The sequence below is a fragment of the Nematolebias whitei genome, chromosome 9 (genome assembly GCF_014905685.2).
Source record: "Nematolebias whitei isolate Nwh7 chromosome 9, NemWhi1, whole genome shotgun sequence".
Lineage (NCBI taxonomy): Eukaryota > Metazoa > Chordata > Actinopteri > Cyprinodontiformes > Rivulidae > Nematolebias > Nematolebias whitei.
Window position 1 is genome coordinate 24557221 of NC_056506.1, and position 10308 is coordinate 24567528.

A 10308-nucleotide genomic window follows, 5' to 3' on the forward strand; every position below is an offset into this window, starting at 1 on the left:
ATTATCTTTATTCAAATTCCAACCATCTGTTAAAAATAAAGACAATAATGAGAATGAAATATGATCACTGCATACAATCACAATTAGGTTTAAGATCAAGAAAAAAAATGTAATTACTCAAATTAGAGGAAAAATGTGAACGCACTCTGTAAATTGCAGTTCTACAACAAACACTTTCATCAAATTAAACCTGCTAACTAGTCTTCAGTAAAGAAAAACTGCGCTCACGCCTCATATAAAGCAGATTGAAATTAATTATGGCACCAACACAACATGTCAGGTGAAATCAAAGTGACCGTTATAAAATGAAAAAAAAAAAAAAAAAGATAAAAATGATAATGAAATGATGCTAAAGATGTTAGTTGTTCCATCAGCTGTGTCTAACATCTGGACCAAGTGCAAAGAAAAATGGGAGAATTGTAAAAGGGAAGAATACAGTACTGGTACAACAAGGAAGACATCAAGGTGTCAAGTTATAAAACTTAAAGCAAAATGTATTGAAAACAGAAAATGCTCAACAAAACAAATTTAAAACAAGTAAGCATAAATTGTAATGTCTGCCATTGTTTGGTGATGATGGCCTGAATCCTTTTACATTTATACTGTAGCTTGCCATAGGGCAAAGGACAGGAAAACTTTCCTTCAAGAAATCCTGATGCATGCTCAATAATTCAGGTAGAAAAATCTAAAAATGTCCAGAGGACCTGACTTAATATTTTTTAGATTTCCTTTAATAATAACATACATGCATACTATGAAGTGGATGGCATAGTCTGTAAATAGTCTGTATCTCAATCCAGTTGAAAATCTCTGGTGAAAATGTGGACAAAACAGCCAATGACAAGGCTCCGACTTGAAAAGCTGATTTGGCCACAGCATTTAGAAACAAATAGTGGTAGAAGGATGGAGAGTACTGTTTGTAATAGGTAGATCCAAGCCTCTGAGAATTCAAGCTGTTAGAAAAGTCAGAGGTGGTGCAACAAAGTACTACAAGGGAGAACTACACTCTCCACTGCCACAGCTTTACAGTCCCCAAATCTCCATTGGTTTAGCTCTTCACACAGAATGGAATTTACTTGCAAACTCTTTTATAGGTCACCCTATGTTCTCCCGTTTGGTAAATAGGTGTTGCCTACAGTAATTTCCATCCTCTTGGTAAAGTCCACCAGCATTTGTCCTTCCCGATTACTTTAACTGACACCAACCTGCCTACTCTCTCCTCCCGGGGAATAGTTTTTATCACTTCATAGAGCCATCCAGAATCTCTCTGTCTCCTCTACTTCACATCCAACCTGTGGAGCATAACCTCTGACAATATTCAACATAAGGCCATCTATTTCTCCCTTTAGACACATCACCCAATCTGACACTGTTTGCACCTCTATGACATTTTAAACGCTTCCTTTCATGAGCCACATGGAGTGCTGACCCCATCTTTGGGAACCACTGGGACAGCGGAAATATGTTAAGGAAAATGGGTTTTCCCAAGTAGGATTTTACCACAGTATTTAAAATAACTGAACTTCAGCAATAGAAAAAATACAGTTACAACACTAGTCAGATAAAATCAGAGTACTGGATGATTAGTTCCCGCATAGGGGGCTTTAAGTTCATTTGTCAAGTATGATTACATAAGTTGGCAACTGTGCTGCAGAATTCCTGCACAACATATGAAATAAAGCTAATGCCTAAAAATAAAATTTAACAGAACATCTGGAGGCCGTTCGTGAAGGTCAGGTAAACAGAGTGTAATCTTAACACATTCTATGTCTCAGCCTGAAGACAGCTGACAGAAAGGACACTTTTCTGATCAGTTTTTTTTTCTTCCTGTGGCTTTCTACTTGTGTTTCTAGTCATCAGTACAATCACAAATCTGACCTGGGAACGTCTGTCCACATCAGAGCGTGGAGGATTAACCTTTGTGACCCTTCAAACAAAGTGCTGCTGTCCATGGTTCTGAAATCTGAACTCACTCCAGAGGACCATAAACAGGAAAACAATCATGTGAATGCTGACTCAGCATTTACATTATAAACCCAGAAATAACACTTTCAGTAGAAATGTGTCAATCCTGACAACTGAAGGGCTTTATTTAAACTTACTGGCAAAGCTGAAATTGAGTTGGAAAATATAAAACAAACTGAATGTTGGTGAAAAACTAAATGTAGAAAGATACTAGCCAAATTGTTAAAAACACTAGTATAAACTGAAAAAAAATAGAAACTCTGGGTAAAATTTAAACGTAGCAAAACACTAGCTAAAAATAAACACAGCAAAAGGCTTAAAGTATCAAAATACTAACTAAAATCAGCTAAATTTATTTAAAAAGTAGCAAAAAGGTTAACTAAATGTACCAAAATTACGTATTCATTCAACCTTTATTTATACAGGTTAGTCTCATTGAGCCACAAGGACTCATACACAAGAGAGACCTGTTTTAAACAAAGAACACAGCTGAGGTACAGAAAACAATAGACACTCATAAACAAGCATTAATAATGAAAAGTGCATAGAAGAAATGATATAAGAACAAAAAAACCAGCTACATTATACTGTAAAGTGACGTAGAATACTAAAAACAGGAACATGTCTGCATTGGTTTTTGCCATCAACTTAGCAAATGTTTGAAGCCACTTCGAGAGGTCAAGGTCGAGAGCTTCAGATCTTTTTGCAAGGTATTCCATGATACAGGAGAAGAGTAGGAGAAGGCCATTTTGCCTAGTTCAGTCCTCACTGAGGGAACACTGCAGGTAATAATGTCCTGAGAGCGCACGCTGTAGCTGCACTCACGCAGAGACATGTAGGAGGAGATGTATGAAGGCAGCAGACCAAGAAATGATTTAAAGATGAAACTGTACCAGTGAGAAAGTCTCTGTGAAGTTAATGATGTCCAGTTAACCAGTGAACACAGGGTGCAGTGGTGGGTACGATAATCACAGCCAGTTATGAATCTTAGTGCACCATAATAGACAGCATCCAACATCTGCAGGGTGCTCATAGGAGCGTTCATGTAAATAATGTCACCGTAATCAATGGAGGGAAGAAACGTAGCAGTTACAAGATGTTTCCTAGCATTCAGGGTTAGACAGGATCTGTTTCTAAAAAAGAAACCCAGTTTAACTTTCTGTTTCTTTACCAAGTTTTCAACATGGGGCTTAAAAAAGAGATGCAAATCTATCAAGATACCCAAGTATTTATACGAATCGACAAACTCAATAGGGACACCATTCGAAGATAAAATAGAAGGAAGATCTGCTGGAACTAACTTACTGTTTGAAAACATCGCTTTGGTATTATCAGCATTTAGCACAAGTTTGAAATGGAACAAATCTGAATGGATGATGTCGAAAGCAGACTGTAAATGAAAACCTTAGCAACTGTTTTAGCTCGACAATAAACTACTGTGTCGTCAGCATAGAAATGTAAGGATGCATCAGGAAGGATATGACCTACATTACTTATGTTGATTGTGAAGAGGGTGTGTCCTAAGACTGAACCTTGTGGTACACCATTTCTAACAGTTAGATAGCTGGAAGAAGTACCATTATGTTGAACACATAGCGTATGTATATGTGACAAAATGGTAGTTAAAGTATTAAAAACCTAGCTAAAAGTAGCAAAAGATTGGCTAAAATATATCAAAAGCCTGACTAAGAATGTATGTAGCAAAACTGTAGACAAAAGCTAAAAGTAGCAAAGGAAGACAAAAATATTACATGTTCACTGAATCAAATTTCATAGAGAAAAACATTTTAAGGAAGTTAAAATATCAAAAACTGTTTCTATGGGAAAATAATATTTGCATGTGAAAAGTGAAATATGAGTTTTCACACAACAAAGGAAGTGAAGAGATGCACTACATGTGCAGACACACAAAGAAAAATCCCTGCAGGCAGATAATTAGACGAGTCTGTGACTACAGGAGGAGAGAGCATCCGGTGGAAGCAGGAGAGAGAGGGAGTGGAGGGTGGGGGGCGAGCCAAAGCTGCATATCAGAGTGAGTGGAGCCTCATCCAGCACTTTCCTCTCAGCGTCCGGTTGCGATGGACAGACTGTGAGCCGCAGTTAGTCTGAGCCCCTACCATCAACAACAAGAACAGCCCCTCGGTGATCTGAAGTGGGACACATCGATTTATTTTCTTTCCATCAGATCATTTCTCTTTCAAGTCGCCGGAGAGTGTGCAGCGCAGATCAGGTCCACGCGGAGGAAGCGGGTAGGTTCACCGATGTGTTTATGGGGTGCATGCTGGGATAGAAGGACTCAAGTATGGTGTGCGTGTTTGTGGTAGTGGGGGGTTGTTGTTGTTGGGGGGTGGGGTGATAGGAACACTGTGAGCCCGTCTGATGACATATAATCCCATAAAACATTTTCTGTTGTTTTGCTGGTGATGCTTTAAAAACTGGAAATAACAGAGCAAAACAGGTGATTCTGTTCTATACTGTTTCCAGCTGACATTACAATGAAATGAAACATCATTGTTTTAAATTAAGTACATACATAAACTTATTATTAATTTAACCTACATGTATGACACGTTACAATGATTGTTATTGTTAATATAGGGAAAGGTGGAAACATACTTTTGCCTGACTGTGTGCAGGTATGACAGTAAAATATCAAAACAACCAAATATCTCAAAACACTGAACAAATGTTGATGAATTTTTCAGAAAATAAAAGACACATCTACAATTTATTACATTTTGGAGTCAACTCGATTAAAGATGGCCTCCACAGCTAATCAACCTCAGTAAACACAAAAATGGCTATAATGATCAATTTGACATAAATTCTGTTAAATTTTGGTGGTAGCTGAGAGTCATCCACAACACACAGTCTGAATCTGAGATCATCTGACTTAATTGTTAAAAACGTTGCCATTAATTTTTGGAGTCGTCTCCATCTGTCAGCAAATTATTTCATGAACCGCTGAACAGATTGAAATGAGACTTTCAGAAAATAATCAGTGACTGTACAGCTGAAACAGATTACGTTACGGAGCCAACTTGATTTTAGATGGTTGCCTCAGATGGTTGAATTTAGCAAATACAAAAATGGCTATAACTCCGTCAGTAAAACAGATATTACCCTAACACTTAATGTGGTGGTAGCTTAGAGTTATCCCCAACACATACTGAAAGCACTAACTAAATGTGAAGAATGTCCCTTTACCCTGTGACATTCCACATAATGGTGTTTTTGAGTTTTGATCAAAGCAGCTGTAACTTCCTGATCTCTCAACACAAAATGATATTCAGTTAAAACTTTGGCTTGAAAGGCAGTGGCTGATTCCTTCAAGCAATGCTAGGTCTTTAATCATCATTGTTGTACATGGTCGTGCCAACAGTGATTATCTTGTGCCGTCTGTTTATGTCTTTTTGTATGTCAAAGAAAAGAACACATTGAGCTTTTTATCCTGCGTTAGATTTCCTGATGCATGCTCAATAATCCAGGTAGAAAAATCCAAAAAAGTTCAATCTGGTCCTCTGGATATTCAAAAAACAAAACAAAGCAAATCAACAAAAAAATGTAGAAACGTTTTGTCTTTCATCCGAAAGACTTCTTCAGTCTGAGGTGCTGTATTCAGCTCAGTCTCTTAAATAGCACCTTCTCAGAGTGGATCAACCAGTTTGCTGCTGACAACCAAAACCAGCTGATCACATGCTCAAGAAGGACCATCAGCCTAACAATGGATCATTAGCACACTGATGGCTGTTTAATATTCACAGAGGGCTGAGTGATACTAGCAATCACAGCATTGTAAGAGGGGGACATTTGAACACGGAGGCCTCCACCCCTGTTTAACGATGGACGAATTCTTTTCACAAAGATGGCCTCCTTTACTCCTCTCTCAAACCATCGTTCCTCTCTGTCCAGGATGTGAACATTTTCATCCCTGAAAGAGTGACCGCTGGCCTGGAGATGAGTGTAGACCGCAGAGTCCTGGCCTGATGATGTTGATCTTCTGTGCTGGGCCATCCTTTTGGCCAGTGGCTGTTTTGTTTCCCCGATGTAAGACTGATCACAGCCCTCCTGACACTGAACAGCATACACAACATTACTCTGTTTGTGCCGGGGGACTGGATCTTTGTGATGAACCAGTCTTTGCCGTAATGTATTTTGAGGTTTAAAAGCCACTGGGATGACGTGTTTAGAAAATAAACGTCTCAGTTTCTCTGATACTCCCTCAACATGTGGAATGACCACTGGCCTGGGTTCCTCCTTTTCACCTGATGACTGACTGGAGTCCTGTTTGGGTTTCTTCTCTGCTTTCAGGAAGGCCCAGTTAGGATATCCACATTGCTCTAGAGCCTGTCTTGTGTGGGATTTCTCCTTCTGCCTGGCTCCTGAGCTAGTGGGGACGCTGTCTGCTCTGTGGTACAGAGTCCTGATGACTCCTAACTTGTGCTCCAAAGGGTGATGGGAGTCAAACTGCAAATACTGGTCTGTGTGGGTGGGTTTGCGGTACACCTCAGTTTGCAAATGTCCTCCATCAGAGACTGAGACCTCACAGTCCAAGAAAGCCAACCTGCCATTTTTTACATCTTCTCGTGTGAACTTGATGTATTTATCCACAGAGTTGATGTGGTCAGTAAAATGTTGGACTTCCGTAGATTTAATTTTAACCCAGGTGTCGTCAACATACCTGAACCAATGACTTGGTGGTGTCCCTGAAAAGGACGTCAAGGCTCTCTTAAATAGATTATCTGCATTAGATTTGTTACCTCAGACACTAACAGTGAGCTTTAAAGCCTATAAGCTCCACAAACTGGCAGCCCCTTCCTCAACAAGGAAGCCACTTTTTTGTTCTGCCTTCAACAATTCATCCCAAATGTGAAAAATGCTGGATCATCTGTGGGACTGTAGTAAAGGGTTTGGCAAAGTTTAGCTAACATATTTACATGGGTCACCCTGATTGTATTGGTGTGCTGTTCCTGTGTCTCTTACTAACTCATTACTCTGTAAAGAGGTTGATCAGGAAAACCTCATGCTGCTACACACAAAAACCTATTATGATCTTATGAAAAATGTTAAATCTGTGTCTTCTAACACCTATTATGATCTTAGAAGACACAAATTCAATTTATTTCATTGAAAAAAATGTCATCTTCTTGTATTATGAATAATCTGAAGGTGATCCTGTGGGGAAAAGGATGTTTGCAGATGTATGCTGAGCACAGCAGACCCTCAATTTGTCAGAAACAATGCAGTGTCACTATTAGAGTTGACAGAAGCAATATGCTCTGATTAGATTAATGCTTGCTGTACTGTTAAATATTACATGCTCCTACAGAAGGACCGTCGTGCATCCTCTGTCTGAATGCTCAGCTTTAGTAGTGCTTTCTGAATGTCCGAGTTGCGATGCACATTCTCCCGACTTAATTGCTATTCTGCACTGGAAGCTGAGCTGCAGGCCGCAAGATAGGACCTCGTTTGTTTTACTCTGAGGGTGGAGGTGATGGTGGTGGAAGATCTGTATTGCATTGACAGATCTGTATAGACATGCTGACTCCTTCTGCCTGCAGAAATTTTTAATTTTTCATTGGCTACTGTGTGCCAGACAACGATAACTGAAATCTCCCCATAAGATGTAATTGTGTTGCTGTCTCAGTCCTGGTCCGACTGTGAGCAGATGGAAAAGATCAGCTGAAATGAAGAATGCATAAAAATCAGGGGGGGGGGGGGGGCTCTTCATAATTTGTTTCTATATATGTGACTGCATAGATAACCACAATATAGGTTCGAAGCCGGAGTATAATTTGACATCCGTCTGACATCCATCACTTGAAGCCAGAAGATGCTGTCACTTCCATGGCAACAAAGAAACACAATATACGGGGATTCATTCAGCCCTTCTGCAGACCCCACTGCACACCCAATGTTACAGAAAAGCAATACAATGGAGATGATAAGCAATCATTATTGAAGCACAATTTTCATCTCAGTCATTCGAGTTGCACTTTCAGCATCAAAATATGGAACAATATTTACAGTTTACGTACATCTAGGGAGAAATGCAGTGGTGTAAAAACAAAAGGAATGAAAAGAAAAGTTAGCCATGTGAATTTTTAAACCAGAATTAAGGCACATATGAAAGAGGGAGGAATTGTATTCTGAGTAGGAGAGGATTAGAGCTCTGAAACATCCATCTTCCAGCCTGTCTGATCCCATTTATCCCTTCAAATGTGAAGCAAGTCTTTGCTGAGCAGCCGTCACATCTGATTGCTGTATGCAAATGTATCAGTGACTTATAGGAACGGGCACAGAGAAAGAAGAAGAAGAAGCAGCAAAAGTTGGTAAAAATAGAACAAAACAAAAACGGAAAATGCAACTCTCCTATTTTGATCAAACGTAATTCACTGACTCATAACTTCTACAGCGCGTCCAATATGTCCTCGGTGAAAGAAATTGCTCTGATCGATTGCATCCACCAACCCTGACTGGTGGAGCGACACCGGTTGGGACACAGAGAAAAATCTATGGAGGAAAAATGATGTTTGAACAGAAGAAATTATAAAAAAAAAAAACAAAGAAAAGTGTCAGACAGTGGAATGATGACAGATGTTCTGTAGAAAAACTCTATGTTGTAAAATATGACTCCGCCAGTTGTTTACAATAAGTCAGGTTCAAAAACACTCATCTTAATATTCTTTTGGCTGTTCCCTGTTCAGGGGTCATCACAGCAAGTCATGCTCCTCCACCTCACTCTGTCCTCTGCATCCTCTGTCCTCACTCCAACTACCTCCATGTCCTCTCTAACTGCATCCATATATCTCCTCTTTGTCTTTTTCTTGGCAGCTGCATTTCTAACATCCTTCTACCAATATATCCACGGTCCCTCCTCTGGACATGTCCAAACCATCTCAGTCTGGTCTCTCTAACTTTATCTCCCAGTTGTTCAACCTGTGCTGTACCTCTGATAATCTCAGTCCTAATCTTATCCATCCTTGTCATTCATAAGGAGAACCTCAACATCTTCATTTCTACTACTTCCAGCTCTTTTTCCTGTCTTTTTGTCAATGCCACTGTCTCCATCCAGACCATATAACATAGCTGGTCTCACCACTGTTTGTAAACTTTTCTTTAGACCTTTGCTGCCACCCTTTTGTCACAAGTCACTCCTACAACTTTTCTCCTGTTTGGGAAAGACATGCATTACATTACTTGGGGAATTTTGCTGCTTTCAAACCCTGAAGATGAAATTAGCACAGGTACACAAACCTCTGCCAATTTCTCTACCTCAGGAGTTCCATCCACATTGTTATGTGATGGAGGCCTCACAGAACTCTGACATCAACTGACCTTAGTCCAAGGACCAGGCAGGTGACAGACATCTAAGAGATGCTCCCTCAGAAATTGTGGTAGCAGAAATTTGTTGGGTAAGAAAGCCAGTCTTAGTGAAATCACTTCCACTGCAGATATCTTCTATCTATATACACAATTAATATTGCAAAGATTTTATACCAGTTCATGTAAACCCTGTTTATAAACCTTTACGCTGCTGTCACTGTGTGTTGGTCAGGTATTTACACAGAAGTCTGAAGTTATTTTCTCTAAAAAAGAAAAAAAAAGTCAGTGGTGGTTTATTAGTGTTCTCTGGAAAACTTATGTTACAAAAGGAAATGTATTAGGTGTGAAAACAGAGTCAATATCTGTTGATATTAAAGTGATGCAGTCTACATTTATAACATGGACCACCACCGGTCATGGGACTCAATTTTCAAGGTAAAAAATCATAAAATTCTTAGTAGAAAACTGTCAAATGTTAAGTGATGGTAATTTAAAGGTTTTTAATGTGATAATGTTTACATGCACCATTAAACTTTTTAAAACTGCAAATGTTCTCAGATGACAGAAATCTGAAATATAGTCGTCCCTCGCTACTTCGCAGTTTATTTATCGCGGTTTTTCAAAATAAGATTGGACATGACACACAACTGGCTGATTGATGGATGAGCCGCACGATTAGCATGGAATTCTTATTTAAAATTAATTATTTTAAATTATTTAGCACCTGCTGCACCTGTGTGCAGCCCACACTGCAAGGTAAACTTCCTCCTGCAGCTCCTCCTCCCACCTCCTTCCTCTGTCGATGTTCATTCTTCAGCGGAGATGTGGGCGTGGCCGAGAGCACAGAGTGCAGCTGTAGCAGAGAGCTGAGTTCTTGACATTCTGTGCTCTTTTAGAGTGTTTAGAGTTTAGAAACACTGTTTAGAATGTTGCAAGAGTGTGGGAAGGGCTTAAAACACATTTATATATGCATATATATATATATATATATATATATATATATATATATATATATAT

At 39.3% G+C, this 10308-nt stretch overlaps 1 protein-coding gene across 1 annotated transcript in view; it reads left to right on the top strand.

Moving 5' to 3' along the window:
- The first annotated feature begins 4104 nt into the window (after nt 1-4104).
- lrrc24 (leucine rich repeat containing 24) overlaps nt 4105-10308 on the top strand; it is a 28121-nt gene continuing 21917 nt past the window's right edge. Inside the window, exon 1 of the mRNA XM_037681581.1 lies at nt 4105-4214. The gene's annotated coding sequence lies outside the window, so the exon portion shown is untranslated. The remainder of the gene's footprint in view (nt 4215-10308) is intronic.